Consider the following 16,839-nt stretch of genomic DNA (forward strand, 5'->3'; position numbering starts at 1 on the left):
AGTGATTGTTGCACTTCGTGCTGCCTTGAGACTTTGCCTATCGTTTCTCATAGAAGCTAGAGTGATGGCAAACAAGGACATTCTTTGGCGCTCCTGGAGTCGACCGTTTTGGCCCACCAGAAATGACAAAATGGGTCGTATCTCTGGCTTCCTCGCCATCCTTCCAGACATTGAATACTGTGGACAGGAAAAGGAAGGTTTTTTTCAATCCACTAATAAGTCTGAAGTCAACAAAAAGATGTCACCAGATCAAATCGGAGCACCCCGCTTGGATCATTGTTAAGGGGGGTCACCCCTATTTAAACAATTTTTTTTATTTGTGGATTTATTGCGATGAAACTTCCATGATTTATGAAGTTTTGTGCATTGATTCTAAATCTGCATCTATTTTTCTATACAATAGATAGTTTTCAAAATATTTACAATTTTGTTTCTCATTTGGAGTTGGATAATTCCCCAACCATGTGGTGCCATAATAAAATTTAGCATACCAAATTAATGTTTAACATCTAAGGAGTGTATTAAAACTAGAATGTGTCTCCTCGGCCAATTAGGCCTAAAGGTAGGGGTTGCCAAACCCATTGCAGCAAAAGTTCCCGCACCTGCCTTATACAGTGTATCTTTTTTTTTTTCAAATATTACTGAGCAATATGTGGAGTGAAATTAGTCTTACTACGAATAGTAGGTGTTTCTATTTTCACGAAAAAAAAAAATTACCGCTCTAGCACAGCTACAAGCAGAGATATGTCCACTCCAAAACTGCTAGTGCGTCAAAATTGTAGTTTTGAGAAAACGAAGGAAAATGGCTTCAAGCACCTTTATGAAAACGAAAGCTGCTCATATTGCAAGAATGCACCTGGGGAATAATCTGGCTGCATCCCAGATTGGTGCTTCTTTTTTGCCATCGTCTGGAGCCCCAGTGATAATGCCAGTTTCTTCCTGGAACCAGTGGTGTGACACTAGTCTTTTTCTTTGGCTCTTTTTGAGCCGGTGTCTATTACAGTCACATTCATTTCTTGAATAATGGCTGTTGCTGCATATTCATTTCCAGTATTGAAGCGTAGTACTGCTTTTGGAATGGCTGCCTCCATAGCAAAAAGGGAGAAGTGCTGCGCTTTGAAAATCATACTCCAGATGACCGAGTGGAACGATTCATTGGAGTTTTGGGTTCTTCCTCGCTTGCACCTCTCCAGCAGCTTTCTATCTGCCAAGCACTCATACACAGGCAAAAGCGCCTTTGCCACATCCGCTGGCAAGTTCTACTTGTGCCTTAGTTGTGGCTCACCTTTTGCTGTTGCCGCATTATGATGGCACCAAGAATCCTTGCCACTTAAGCACAGGCTGTGGTTAGAGCAGCTGTCGGTTGATGTGACGTGGTGGTAAGTTGCCATTACCGCTCTCTGCGTGGCGTCAAAGTCACCACGGTGAGACTTGAGTGCTCGGCCATAATAGGCACTCAGCCTGTTGATGAGGTCTGTTGTGAGCCTCCCCTTCCCGCCAAGTCCCTGCATGCCTTCACTTTTGTGCTTCTGGAGCAGGTTTTAAAGCGCTGCACCCATACGTTTTTGTATATGATTGATGCAGTCTTCTTTCTCTACATCTATAAGCCGTACACCTTTGCATCCTGGATGGCATTAAAAGTGCGGCTGTTACCATCACACAGTATGGTTGTGTACTTTACTTTGTTGCATTGTAAAGACCGCTGGAACAAGATCAATCCAGCTTCTACTTCCATTTGGCCAGATTTGCAATCAGTGTTCCTCTGGCACTGATGGGATTTCCTCCACCCAGCATACTCATCAGAGTCAGGTGTGGGTCCAATTTCACAGCCCAAACAGAAGTTCGAAAGCATGACGTAGTCCAGGATGTAGCCGGTAAATAGCTCCGCCACTGCACCTACTCCTATATGCGAAGAATGGCCCAGCATCATCCAGGTGCCATCAAAGCACACAGCAATCTTGCCTTTGTGTCCAAAACACAAGTTTTCATAAAGTGTAACCGCTTTTTCTGCGCACTGCACCATAACAGCCTCAGCTGCACGTGTCGCACCGGGGTTCAGAGTTTTTTTTCAAATGCCGCTGAAACGTATTGTTGTGGAAACCTCGGCCAGACAGGCCCGTCGCTGCGAACATGTCATTCATGGCTGTTTGGCCGTTACCTGTTGCGAGCATCGCTTGCCCGGCAAGGATATTAATTTCAAACGGGTTGCATTTCTTTTCACCTTGTACCCGTTGCAAACTTCACTCAGTCGCTATCTCTCCACACCACTCGCAGATCAGCATCAGTTTCACTGTTAGGCCATATTCGCGATCTCCTGTCACCACCTCCCTGCGTCCTTCACAAGTCTGGCAGTGCAAAGCCTTGAGGGAGTTTATTGCACACCTGTCGACGACAGTAAATGCTGCTTTACCGATGCTGACACACCGCTGAGTTCCGTGAATGGCTCCATCTTTCGCGCCGTTGCGCTGTCATCGACGCAAGCCGCTCGAGCGTAGCCTTTTTACGAGTGCTTGCCTCTCTCACTTCACAGTCGGTGACAGTTTTCGAGTCGATTCTCACTCGGCCGGAAACTGCAGACACGTTGGGTTCGCTGTCCGTCGATGCAACTTCCAACGAGGCACTGTCTGGTTCTCCGCGGCAACCGGGTGGTTGCCCGTCCGTGTGTCAGTCGGTGAGTCTGGTGTCCGCAGGCGCGTTGGGTGCACTGTCCAGCGAAGCATCGCGCAGCAAAGCATTTTCTGCTTCTCCGCGACTATCGGGCGGCTGACGATCCACAGAAATGATGGGTGCACTGTTCAGCGATGCATCTTCCAGGGAAGCATTGTTTTCTTCTACGCGGCTATCAGGCGACTGCTCGTCTGCGCTTCCTCCTTGTTCTTCAACGCATTTGAACTTTTATGTTTTTGTCACATTTGTGACTTTGACGAACATCTTTCTCCGTAGCCCTCTTGAGGCCTGTTCTTGGCATATTTGTTTTTAGCTCGCCTAGTATTGTGGCAGCTGCATTCTGGCTCCCTGTATTGCGATGCACTGCCTCAGTGACTGCTGCTTCGACGGCAAACAGTGAACGAGTAATGCTCTTTTAGCAGCAGACGCCAGAGGACAGAATGAAAACTTTCATTAGAGTTCTGTGTTTTCGCGCTGAGACACCTTTCCAGCAGTTTTGTTTCAGAAAGCCGCTCATAACTGGCAGCAGTGCACGAGCTACATCCTGTGGTAAATTGTAGCTGTGTTTGGGTGCTGGATCTCCTTTTGCAACAGCGGCATTGTGCCGGCACCATGAATCCGTGCCAGTTGGGCACAACGAGTGGTCAGAGTGATCATCCGTAGATGTCACATGGCGGTATGTGGCCATGACTGCCTTTTCATGTTGTTTGCGTCGCCTTCATGTGACTTCACGACCATAATACGTACTCAGTTTTGAAATCAAATTACCCGTTAGTCGGCCTTTACCTCCTAAGCTTCAACCATCTTCGGTTTTGTGCTTCTGAACGAGGTTGCGAAGAGCTGTTCCCGTTTTTTTTTTTTTCACAGAGGTTAAGCACAGGTTTGGAACCATAAATATAGCAACATTATGTTGCGTGCAGCTGCTTCTCATGTAAAAAAATGTGTATGCTGTCAGTACATACCTGCCGGAGGCGTGCCTGATATTCGGCATCCTGCCTGTTGCATGAGGTCCTCAGTGAGGTCCGCTGTGCGACGCGTTTGGAATAGCAGCTCGTTGACTGCAACGTCGTGAAGATTTCTCCGCTGCAATGGGTGGCTGGGAAGTGTGGGCGGTGCTGGTGGCGCAGTGGGCTGCTGCTGGGTGCCTGTCGGAGGGGAAAACGGACTTAATGTGCACTTGTCATACAATATGCAGCACAATGTGGTGCATATTGCAGCAAACTGTTTGCTGCAATGTCTGAGGGGAGCAGTAGTACTTGGAACACTCAGTGATACGACAAAGGCAGCATTGTTTCGGTGTACTCAATGTGCACATCACCCTCGGCACAGCTCCCGTTGTGAGAGAGAAAAAGCACAACGTGCCAATGCCACATGTGAAGGAAACTTTTGTGGACAGTATAAAACAACTGTGACTGTATGATGCTCCTGCAAATGCTATTCATTTGAAGCACCTTACAAACAGGGTAATGTGGAGCCTGCATACTGGCAGGTCAACTTACTCGCTGTGTCAGCACGCTGCTGCTGTTCCTGCTGCTCTCCATCGCTCTCCAGCACCTCCTTGCTTTCCGCTGCCCAGGACGATTCGGTGGTGTCACCTATGTGAAATCATTACACAAGACACAACTGCTCATTTGACAGTTTCAGCAAAGCATGAAAGGTATAGGAATAAAATGTGTGGTTACTCGGTACTGAGGCACAATGAAGGCGAAAACGCACTACCAGAAAAGGGAAGGTGAAGAAGCTGAGGCTGCGTTTGCAGCCTCTAGTTTATTCACTCCTGCACCTCCCAAAGTTAGAAAAAACACAGATGAGGTCATCAGCACTGTAGAGCAGCTATAACTTATACGCATAAAATGGTTTGAGCAGCAGTTCACCTACCAGCGGCTGAATGGGCCCTGGTCTGCAGGCCGCTTGTGCCCGGCTCGCTGCCCACTGAAACTCTGGGGTGGGGTCGAGGTGGGCTGGGGGGGCGAGTTGGGCTTGGGGGGCGTGGTTGGCTGGGCTGCTCCTGCAAGGGAACACAAGGCCACGCGTTCAAACATGAATGTCTCGAAGTTCGCCATACGGTTTCGGTGAAGAACCCTTCATTACCAGCAAGCTGCAAACTTTGCAATAGTCTGTAACGTCATAGCAGTTGACTAACGACAGTGGACATACCTGCTGCTGGCGGGGGGACATAAACCCGTTGAAAGTATGGGCCCCCGACGCCCGTGGCACTCACTGGCCCGACCAGCTGCACTACGCGGCCAGCCATTCTCGGCAGCCTGCCGCCACCGGTACCCCTGCGATAGGATGCGGAAAATTATGTTCAAGCGGTACTCCACAGGGAAATGTTGACAGGCTCACCCTTGGACAGCTTGCAGCCGCGCCAACTCCGCGCGCCGCCGGCACGCAAGCACGTGCCAGGTATGGCGCTAATGCTCCACTGATTTGACAGCCGGGCCCTCTCTATTCAAAGCGGCGGCAATTTCATCCCAGAGCTCCCGCCTACAAGCCGCCGTATACTCTGGCGAGAGCTCTGACGCTGGCCGTGCCAAGGGCGGATGCTCCTCAAGGAACTCAATGAGCATGAGCTCTTGGGCAAGGGACATGCGAGGCCGCTTTGGTGGAGTCGCCATTTCAACTGATGACAGTTTATAACTCCAATCCTGGGTATCAACCAGGGAAATTAATTCTCTGTAGACAGCGGATAGCAGGGAATACGAGCGATGCATTGAAACAACTTGCAGCAGAGTTATGAAAACAGCAAAGGCGATCGGGACGGTTTAAACTGCGCGCCTAACTGTCTTGCTCGCCCTCGTTCGTACCCATGGTCGGTCGTATTCCTTCAGTTTTGTCATCGATAGTAAGTGACCACCGACAACAAACTAACCTCAACAAGTTGTCTTCGTCGATCTTCGTGCCGAGAGCTCTTTGCAAGTCAATCTCTGCGTACCCACAGCCTTCACTGCCTTCAAGCACATTTTTCTGCGCTTCAGACATCTGCACAGTACTTTGATTGTATACGACACGTAAAAAATGAAGGAACTTGCGTGGAATCAGCTGTTTTCTTGCAAGCTGCCATGTTGACGCTTTACCACTACTAGCGCGCCCTCAAGGCAGCAGAAGTTACCCTATAGCAAATTTTATTGAAAAACTGAGAACGCTTCTAATTTTCCTTCAAGTTGTTGAGTTTTCAACACAGTTTGTTAGCAAAATAAAATGTTATTTTTTTTATTCATGGCATTTTCATTTCTTTTTTAGCTGATAAGTTCACACTCCACCGCTGTTGGCACATCTCCGCGGCGACAAAAGTTACTAAGGAGGAAATTTAATTTCAACACTAAGAACGCTTCTTATTTTGATTACTGTGTTCAAGTTTTAAATACAGTTTTGTTTGAAAATAAAATGTTAATTTTATTTGTCGCGTCTTGACAACAAAACGTTAGCATATGGCCCCTTGTCGTGCGAATAAATGCTTGCGGGGCGGAGCCCTGCTACTAGCCACCGCAACCTTGCTGCTGATTGGTTGATTCCGCGGTTCGCATCTCGCGGTGTCGTCATTTTGACGTCACGCTCTCAAACTTGAGAGCGACATTGAGAGCGGTGCAGAATAGGGCCCCTGGTGTTAATTCTAAATAGGTACTGCAAGTTTTCAAATATTTTAGTTTTTTGTTCCAAAAGTAAGCTTTCTTCTGTGTTAATCTGCTTGAAATTTGAAATTCGTTGCTCCAAAATTGAACTCTCCCCCCCTCCTGTCCGTGACTTGCTACAAGTTTGGATTTTTCTGCTCCAAAAATTGCTCCAAATCCTACTTCAACTGTTACTTGTATTTCCTGGGAACAGTACGTGACTACTTAATTTTTTGCATGCACAATAGTCATGAGCCTGGAAATGAGGCCACATACTTCCAGTCTAGGATGGGGCATCCCATGGCCACATTTCCAGCTGATGAGTTACGTGTGTGAAGTGCGTGTGCACACAAGGAAAGGCGCCCATAAAACTTGGTTTCAGGGGTGGCGCACTCAATGCAGCTGGCTGAACATGGAGCCTGGCAAGCACGAACAAGTAGTGCGTGGACACCATGTGGTATGGTGCCTGAGCACGAAAGGAAAGGCAACTCCAAGTGGACGCTGCAAAATTCTGCAACAAATTCGGTCTTCTTGCCATCGTTCTGTTCGAGCTCTTGACATTGTTCTGCAAGTAGCAGTGCATACTGCTTCTGGCAGCAGAGGAAGCATTAGCGAGACGACTAATACCCGTGCCTCATGGACAAATTTGGTACCAATAAGTGCTTACCATGTTATGTTTTCGTATAATTAGCGCGGTGCCATACACTCTAATGGCATGAGCCTTACTGCCATTCACGACCTACTGAGTCCGCCACAACTCACTTGCCCGAGCAACGTGTGCTCCCATCAAAATTCCACATGGAAAAGCGTGCAATATTTTTAGTAGGAACTTCCTGTCGAGTAGCAAATGGTACAGTCGAAAGCCTTTATAACGAAGCGCTCGGGACCTCCAAAATCCTTCGTTTTACAGGTCACTTCTTTGTATTCAACGATGTAAAATTTATTAAATTGCACCGCAGAAACATAATGAAAAGTTCTGTAAGGCTAGTGACATTGGCAAAAAACATGAAGCTGAGAAAAATGCTTTTATATTTGGCACTGACTACAGAAAATTTTCGGAGGAATCTTCAACAACAGATTTTATTTAGATGTTCTCTATCTATTTCCCTACAAAGCAAAACAGAAAGTGTGTTATTCCATCCAAGGAAACATAAAAAAAATGTCGAAAGTAAGTGTGATGAAGTTGTAAAAAAATTAATTTCTCATGAGGTTATCGGTAGATTTATTTAGAGACAATGGAGTGTAGGGCTAGGGTGTTGAGCTCTAAAGGCAATATTTTGAATCCTGAAAACTGCTTTTTGAGGGATCCAGCAGTCCGGAGCCAAGGAGATCCTAGCCCCCACCATGGCAAGCAGTTGGGTGGTCCTGAAAAGGATCGTTGGGTGCGACGTTCAGCACGTTTACTCTCTCTTCGAGAAGAACTGCCTGGATGTTCGGCAGCACGCTGCCCTGTGCTCTGGAGAATGTCTTCATAGCAATCCTGGACTGTATTCTTTAGTTGCTCCTGTTTTGTGCCGCCTTGTCAGAGTCTCTTTCATATCAGTGCTCTTTAGATGAGATCCATTTGCCTTGCGCAAACGCAGGGCGTCTTTTTCTAGGCTTCGGCGAACAAGGCGGCTACCAGCGGCATAGCCCAGATTTGCAGTGATGGATTCATTGGCTGCCCTCCTTCCTTGGTTGTATATGGCAACAGCCTCAGCAGCAGCCCACTTCACACTTTCCAATGAAGCATTCCCGTTCCTCGAAGCTTGCGTCCAAATGAGGGAGTGTAGGCTCTCACTTTCCTTCACTGCACCGTGCCAACAGGTTCTCATCACTGAACCTTGGAAACACTGGCTCCAGAGCAGCCCCAGCACAAGCCTGGACGGATCTCTTGTGTGGAGGTGGAAGTTCACCGTTGGCCAAGGCTCTGTTGAACTTGCACCAAGAGTCAGCACCCTCAGGGCACTTGGAGTGGTTCGGGACATCATCTGTAGAAGTCATGTGCAGGAGTATAGCGTCCACTACCTTCTTCATGCCTGGAACATCATTACTGTTGCTCCTCAGGGCTTAGCCGTAGTAGTTAGTGATCTTCTTGATCTTTTCCTGCGTCAGCTTGCCTCTTCCACCAAGAAACTCACCTTGAGCCTTCTTTTTTATCAACCAGGTTCCGCAGAGCAGTACCCACTCGCTTATGAACGTGGTTGATGCAATCTTTCTTTTCAATCTTTATGAAGCCATACCCTTCTTCTTCTGACAAAGCATGAAAAGTCCGGCTGTCTCCATCAGAGAGGACGGTCGTGTAGTGCAGACCATGCTTGGCCAGAGACCTCTGAAACATGGTCAGCGCAGCCTCCACTTCCATGCGGCCAGAGTTGCAGTCGATGTTTCGCTGGCACTCGTGGGTGGCGAGTGAGTCACTGCACCCTTCATCTTGTGGCTGTGGTCCCAAGGCACATCCCAGACAAAAGTTCGAATAAACAATGTGGTCAATCACGAGACCAGTGTACAGCTCAACAATGCAGCCCACACTGATGTGAGGGCTACGACCTCGGGGCATCCACGAACCATCAAAAATAGTCAATGTTCCCAACTGGATTCAAGAATTCTCTATAGAGATCCTTGATGACTGCCACACTGGCAGCTTTGCTTGCGGTCGCCGTGCTCTCGCAGGCTTTCACAAAAGTTTTCAGGTGTCCCTGAGAGGTCTCGTGGTGCAGACCTCGGGTGTGACAGGTTCATAGAGGCGCAAAAGTTGGCAAGGGAAGTCACGCCTTTGCCTATTGTCTGTATTCCCTTCATGGCCCTCATGTTGACTTCGAAGGGAGTGATGTTTATAGTTCCACTTACTCGTGGGAAAGAAAATTGCTTCTTGAGGTTGCAGCTGGCGCAGACGAGCTGGAGCTTTACAGCTAAGCCCTACTCCTTGTCTGCTGCCTTGCTCAAAGTCAGACTTCCTGTGCCGCAGGTTTCGCACTTCGCTTGTGCGAAAAAGTTGTTCAAAGCTTTCATATCCACAATCACAAACTCGGTACCAGCATCACCGGTGTGGCACTCCGCACTGACGCCAAGAAGTTCAAACTTGTGCTGGGCCGCTGACTTTTCCGACAGAGTGGACTTCGTGTGCGCTAATCGCTCAACAAGCTGCGCCTGCTCCGCCGCAGAGCAGTACGCGTTTCCCCTTTGCCCAGCCTCTTCCTTTTTTTGCTAAAATGAACATAATCGGAAAATATATATCACCATTACGCAACATGCAGAGCGTATTTTTTTTTCCGTACCGAAGGGTCTCAGACCTGCACCTTGAAAAATCCACTTTGTTTAGAGTCTTCCCAAAAGACGTAGTACCATCTATTCCGGTCATCATTGCAGAAGCAAACATGTTTTCTGACAAGGCCAACAAAGCGTCTCAGTCTAGCATGGTTGCAAAGTGACAAAGCCAACAAAGCGATGGCGAACGATCGCACCAGTGTGGATAGCTTTGGCTTGTATGGGCTTTGACCTTAGCATCTGTCAACTTGCGTGCTTAATAAATTAAATTACATTCATTTAAACAATTGTTATTACTAATAAGCTAGGCTAAATAACTAATTATGGTCCTGCACAAAACGCTCCTTTAAGAAAGCCGCAAGCCATGCTGCTTGCCAGATGCTCAGGGTCGCACCGCGTTTTTCAACCAAGACGAAAGACAAGTGTCATATTGGCACCTCCGCAGCGCTTAGAGATTCCCTTGACCTCTCGTAGTTTTCGTGATGTTCTTCACAGCGGAGGTGATGAAGGCCGTGTGCAAAAACACTAGTAAGTATGCATGGATGAAGATTGTGGACAGGCAAACATACACTTGGCGTGATGGCTCATGGGAAGAGGTGAATCCATTGGAGATGCTGAAGTTCATTGGAATCATCACATAAATGGGAATTTTGACGCGCTGCGACTATATTTCTATCTGGCCTTCTGCCATCAACGATCATTTCTCGAAATCGGTTTTTCGCTTTGCTGTATTTTTTTTTGCACGTAGTGCACCCTGAGGATTCAGTGGCGGCAGCATCTATTGGCAAGACTTGGAAAGTGTCCTTGCTTTAGAACCATGTCAGTGAAGGTGCTACATCCATCCTGATGAGCTTGCCCATCCTGATGAGGTGGTTTCAGGGAGCAGCTAATTCAACAAAACATTGGGTATGATGAGGTAAAAGAAGTCTACACCCCCAGTCCTCCCATAGAATCCATTTGTCACCAACCGAAAAAAGATGAAAAATTAAGAAACTGCAAGCTCTGCTATCAGAGAACAAAACAAGAACAGAGGTCAAATGTTACGTGCAGCACCTGTCAAGTATACCCCTGCTTCATAGCTTCACCGATTACTTTTCACAGTAGCACCACAATCATGACCCCTGACTTGACCGGCCATGGAAAGTGCAATAATTTTTCCTGAGAGCTGGAACTGGGAAGAACGACAGCTATAAACATGTGCAACAGTTTGCGTATTCCAGTCTTCCTCTATTCAAGTTCTGCTTAGTGCAGCCAGTAATTTTAGTTTTTTTTTTGTGTATACTTTTTTGTGTTTTTGGCGTATTTCACTAATAATTGATCATGTACTTTTGCACACACAACTCTGCTGTTTGTTTCATTCAGAAGTGTAACTAATCAGCTACAATTTCATGCATTCCTATATGCACTGGGTTTGTTACTTCTCGTGAAACAACTTTTTCTTTTAGTACACTCCAAATCGTCCATTTTTCCGTGGTAGCGAAAGAGTTGAAGGAACAATAGATTCCAACAGAAAGGGTAGCAGGGCTTGGCAGATAATAGAGCAGATGAGGTTGGGAGGTTTGAGCATTGCAGCGTGCCTTGTTTTATGTTGACAAAGGTAAAAATCGCTCGATTGAGACAGGAGCTCTTGTCGTCACCCCTCAAGAACTTGGGTTGCCTTGGGGTGCTAGACAGCCCACAACATGGCTTAGGAACAAACCCCTTGGGCTGTGTACTTCTTAAAAAGGGTGTACATGTATACATTTAACTGCAGTGAGCAGATATGCTTGTACCGATGAAGTGCTATCGCACAGTTTGACTTGCAACACATGTCGGGTGGTACGAGCTGATGTCACGAAGTAATGCGAGTCGGGTGCTGCTGCAAAGTTATGTTTATAGCTGCCGAGCAGTGTGCCCGCATGCCCGATAGACTGGAGCATAGCATATTCATTTTCTGTCAAATGCAGACCAGTTTACCACTTTACTTTCCACTGTATCCATTTTACCATTGCCGTGCAAATCTAACAAACAAGGAAGCAGCTCCGAAAAATTGAATTTTTTCAGCCGCAGTAAAGTCTTCAACAATTCCATTATTTTCAACACTGCACACATAAAACATACCTGGATCTTGGTAAAGAGCATCTTAAATTGGACCTGGCTGTAATAGCCATTTGGCCTGCTGTTTTGAAGTACAAGTTCAGCTTCTTTGTTGAGCCGTACATCATGCCTGGCACTGTTATGATACACGGTCATTCATGTTAGGATATTTTATTTCGATAATGGCACCCATCACTTCAATGATTTCATCAGGACTAGCAGAAAGCCACGGCAGCTCAGTGTTCGTTTCGCAGTCAGCCCAGTATTTATTGAAAACGGCTTATGGGCAAACAGGCTTCAGTTGCTTGCCACACTTAGTGGCAGCATTGCCAGAAAAGCTGGGTGAAAGCATCCTCATTGCTGCCTTCTCGCATCCTGTGCTTTCCCTTTTCGGAACTTTGTTGACATTTGACACAGTTAAACGCAAGCTAAAAATTTACAAAATGGCACTCTGCTGCTTCATGACCAACACAAAAATCAACAGTTTGCAAGGAAGCATTATGTACAGAAACAGCTCCTTGTCTTGGCCATGTTGATAATGAAATAATGAATTTGAAGTCCTCATGACGGTTACGAGCAAGCCTTGAAGAAATGCTGTGCTAGTACTCCCCTTACTGTGCATCCATTTGCACCACCTCAGTAGTGTGAACCGGCTGTGGGAAAACTGACTTGCAATGGGACCTTTTGCTCCCACTACTGGTCCACACGCTCTCTGAACTTATCACAAATGTTGTTTAGGATATTGATGGCCTTAATTGCTAACTTAGCTATGCTATGGTCACATTCTCGTGTTTCATGGTGAAACTAAACCTCACTTTTAAGTGACCGAAAGCATTTTCAACAATTCGTCTGGTCTTTGAGAGATTATATAGTTGAATGATGCTGCAGGATTTCTGAGAGCAGCTTTTACAAATTTGCTCTCAGGGAGAAAGGCTGATCGCACAGGATGATCAGCAGAACATGCACCCCTTCCACACATTTGTTGGCTCTGGAAGCATGGGCTCTCAACAAGTGTCCGGAGGCTGGAACGGTCGTAAACATAAAAGCATCATGGCACTGCCCTGGTGGTCCAATGATGATAAACATGAAGTGGTATCTATGATCCATGAAGGCCAGCGTGATGATGCTGTACATGCATAGAACAAGATAATCAAAATGAACGGTATGTTAGTTGTGTCAAAAAGGCTTACAAATTCAGAACTATGCCATAGGACATAAATATAAGCAAGCTTTGGCCAGAAAATGAATTTTATGTGTACAAATACTGTTATGGGCACATGCAAAAGTGCATGCAAGCTATAGTAATCTACAAACAAGATAGATGAGGCACAACATACATTACTCCTTTCTGCGGTGCATGGTTTGTAATTGATGTCAGTGGTTTATTTTTGTGCTTTAGGGTCTTCGCGACATAATGCCAAGAGAGTTTGCCAAATGCCTAAGGTCGCGTTGAGTTTTTCAACCAAGACGACAGCCAGGTGTCCACATCTATGCATTGTGCAGAGCGGCGCTCGGAGATTCCCTCAACCTCTTGACTTTTTTGTTGTTCTTCACGGCGGAGGTGTTGGAGACCTTGTGCGAGAACACGAATAAGTATGCATGGATGCATGTAGGCATGGGCCTCTACTAGGCACCTCTTTGTTCCTCTCTTCTTTCACTCCTTTATACCTTTTCTTATGGCACGGTTCGGGTGTCCGCCGAGGTATGGGAGACAGTTACGGTGTCAGTTCCTTTCCTGAAAACCAATTTTCAGTTTTTTCAAACATACGCTTGGCGTGACGGCTCGTGGGAAGAGTTGGAGATGCTGAAGTTCATTGGAATCATCATATGCATGGGAACTGTTGACCTGCCACCACTTTATCTCTGTTGCAATACAGGAATCATCTATTCTTGCCATCAAAAATCATTTCTCAAAATTTGTTTTCACTTTGCTTGTTTTTTTTTTGCATGTAGCGGACCCGGAGGATTCAGTGCCGGCAGCATCTGAGTCCAGGACCTATCTTAATAGTGCTAATGGCCCTCTAGGAGTGCGCCCGTGAAGGAGTTCAAATGTTGACACCCCGGTTGTTTCATTAAGCACCTGGCGATATGCCCACAAAGGCACAAAATCAATCAGTCCCAGCCTAGCTTGTGTTCTTCAGTCACACATCACATTATTTTTTTTAATGTTCCATTCCACCTTTCAACTAGGGCATTGCTTTTGGTATGGCCTGGGGTTGAAAATCTAGGCGAAGCCCCGAGATGGGCCAACAGTTCCTCTGTTAACTTCGTGGTGAAGTTTGTCTCCTGGTCTGAGCAAGCCATTTCTGGCCCCCAAACCCTAGCAAATATTGCCGCTAGGGCGTCGCACACTGCTTGGACTGTTACAGATTTCAAGCAGACTACCTCTGGCCAACGGGAGCACACGTCCATTAAAGTGCATGCTTATTATGTCCTTTTGACGTCGGTTTTACACAGTCTATCAATACTACCTGAAATGGTCTTGCTGGTCATGTTAGAGGTGTTATTGGCACTCTGTCTGCCTTCGTTTGGATGGCATTCTTTTGACACTGTGAGGCACGCCTTCCAAAGAATACCCTGCCTGGTTCTCCTTGCTGCGAGGTGCCCACCAACTTTTCTGTCTTGTGCCACTTGTAACACCGCTTGCCTCTGGCATCTTGGCAGACCCAGCTCTTCCAGCTGTAGTGCCCTAAAGCTCAACGATGTTGCTTCCCCCAGCTGTTCATTTTCATTTGGTTGTGTGTCAACCACCACCACAGTAGCTGGTGGGTTCCCCAAATTGCAATGGTTCCCGGTCTTCTAGTTTTCCTTTTGCTTGACCAGTTCATGATGTCACTCACTGTTAATGAGCAGTCAATTTCGCTTGCCAACTTCTCTGTCACTGCGTACAAGATGGCAACATGTGAAGCCCTCCGATCAACTCTTAGTGCCACATACGGGAGCTCAGCCTCAGGCTGATGTCCGAAGGCTCCCTTCAACGCTTTTTTCCCTCGTGGATCTACAGTTTCCTGCGGCAGCAGTGACTTCCTGACCGCTGTGATATCGGCGCCCGAATCCAATCGTGCCAAGATGACTGATTCACCCAAACACGGAGATAGCCCACCTTATATGTCTCTGCCCACTGACTATGCCTTTAACTCCTGGTTCTCACACAGTTTGTGTTTGCTTCTATAACTCTGGTGGTAATCTTCCTAGCCTCTGTCTCTTCGCATTCTTGGGCCATATGCCCTAAACGGCCACAGCAATAAAGGTTCTCTGTTTCTCAGCTTCATGACACTCCCTAGCCATATGACCTGGCCGGTCACAGCAGACACACTGGCGTGTGGTATATGCTTTCCATTATGCATACTTCACCCCCATCTGTTCTTCATTGTGAAGTTGTGATGCCCCAGCCTCCTCCTCTGTTCTACGTCCTTCAGCCTTGGCTGTACTCTTGCTCAGAACGCTACCCCCTGATGATTTCCTTCGGCTGTTCTCCGCAACCCCGACTACTTATGTAATTCCGTAGATTTTTAGCCAGTTTTTGTTTTCCTGAAGAGCTGTCAGTTTCAGCGCGTCATTAGACAGGACCCCTTTCAGTTTATCACCCACTACCAGCTCCATCAGCTTCTCCGTTTTGGCCACTTTTCTATTGCTGATATAATAAATAAATAATTTAAGTAATAGCACCGCAGTCGGTAGCTGTACTGGTGGCACTGTTTTTCCAGTCCTTGTGGGGTTTCTAGCGCTGTTTCGACCCTGCACTCAGGGCCAACGCCACTCCGCTAGCTCAACCACACCTGTGGCCGCAAAGAACAACACCACCGAGGAATAGCCCGCAGGCAAAACCATTTATTGGGATCTCCCAATTCTGACGGCCTCCCTCGGTCACGCGCAAGCAGCAACGGCAGGCAGCAGGCAAAGGAAACAGGCACAGGAGAACAGTTCGGGTTAGTTCGGGTCACCTGGGCCGCCGCTGGTGTCGCGTCCGCTGTCTCCGACGTCTCGCTCTCCACTCTCCTGCTCTCATGTCCTGTGCGCGCTTGCACGGCCACCGAAACCGAAAGGGGCGGGAAAGGAGGCCTGCCCGCACACGTGATGCTGGGGTCGCTCCCCCCCCCCCCCCCCTCTCCGCCATTGTCGTCCCTTCGGGGTAAACAAAGGTAGGAGGAGGGAAGGCCAGCGGCAAGCTCCGAGCGAGAGAAGGGAAGCGCTGGGCGCCCCCGAGTGGGCGAGGGTAAGGCAGTTTTCTACACCCTCCCTCCCTGAATCAGGACCCCACCTCGGGCGTGATTCCGTGCTGGCCGGCCACTCCCTCCTATAAATCGGTCAGCGGGTCCAGCTCGCCGAACTGCAGGCAGCTGGGCCCCGGGTCGGCTGGACCAGGCTCGGGGACAGCAGCCACGGCAAGGGTGGCGGCCGTGTAGGCGAGGGAGGCCCTCCCCGGGCTTTCGCTGGCCACCGGTCCCGATTCGAAGGCCGTGCTGGCAGCTGGACGACCGCCATCCTGGTGTAGAGCCGATGCTCGGTGACATTTCTTGTTGATGACCAGCCCTCCGCATTGGCTGCAGTAATTTGCGCCGGGGCCATGGCCCCAGTTGGGAACGCTGCACCGTGGTCACGGGGGGTGTGGCTGCAGAGGAGATGGGGCATGGCAAAAAGTGGTAGCTCCGCCTCCACCTGCAGCTGGGTCTTCCACGGTGCGTCACTGTGGTAACTGTGTGGGGGGGAGCCGCCTTCCTGAGAAGTCCAAGTGGTCACCATGCGGTGCTTGTGCTTTCGTCCAGTGGTCCCACCCGAAGCCTCCGGGTGCTTTCCTTTATCGCTCCGAAATCAGCGGGGCTTGCCTGATTTGGCTGTGCTCTTTTCCCGCGAGAAACATGGTCCGCCGTCAGTCCGCCCATCGGTCTGAGGTGCCGGTGACTCCCGTGGCTTGCGCTGATCCTCGGGTCGCTGCTCCGCCTTACTACTCCCCCAATGTCCACCGACGCCCGCTGCGCTGCCCCCTCCGCGACGAGACGGGTCCATTCTTGCTCGCCTTTCTGTCACAAACCATCTGGCCCTCCGTGATCCCGCAGCATCCGGAGCCCACCACCAAATCCTCCCGCACTGCACACTCTCGCACTACCGGGAACCATTTGCAGAACGCATTCCAACCACCGCAGGTGCTCCGCGCCATAAGTCAGCAGAAATCACAAACAGAGCAGCTAGGTTGCTTGCATGTTTTTGCGCGGCCTGCGACTCTATTCCATTCCTTAGA

General features: G+C 48.3%; 1 long non-coding RNA gene and 1 pseudogene across 1 annotated transcript in view; one reads left to right on the top strand and one right to left on the bottom strand.

Annotated features, from left to right (window-relative positions):
• The window catches only part of LOC149370132 (uncharacterized), a 106,975-nt gene that overhangs the window by 61,276 nt on the left and 28,860 nt on the right, over positions 1-16,839 (top strand). The window lies entirely within an intron of this gene.
• On the bottom strand, positions 819-8,817 carry LOC149370138 (uncharacterized; annotated as a pseudogene).

This window comes from Amblyomma mixtum, chromosome 1 (assembly GCF_055824585.1).
Source record: "Amblyomma mixtum isolate Tamu chromosome 1, ASM5582458v1, whole genome shotgun sequence".
In the NCBI taxonomy this organism is placed as follows: Eukaryota; Metazoa; Arthropoda; class Arachnida; order Ixodida; family Ixodidae; genus Amblyomma; species Amblyomma mixtum.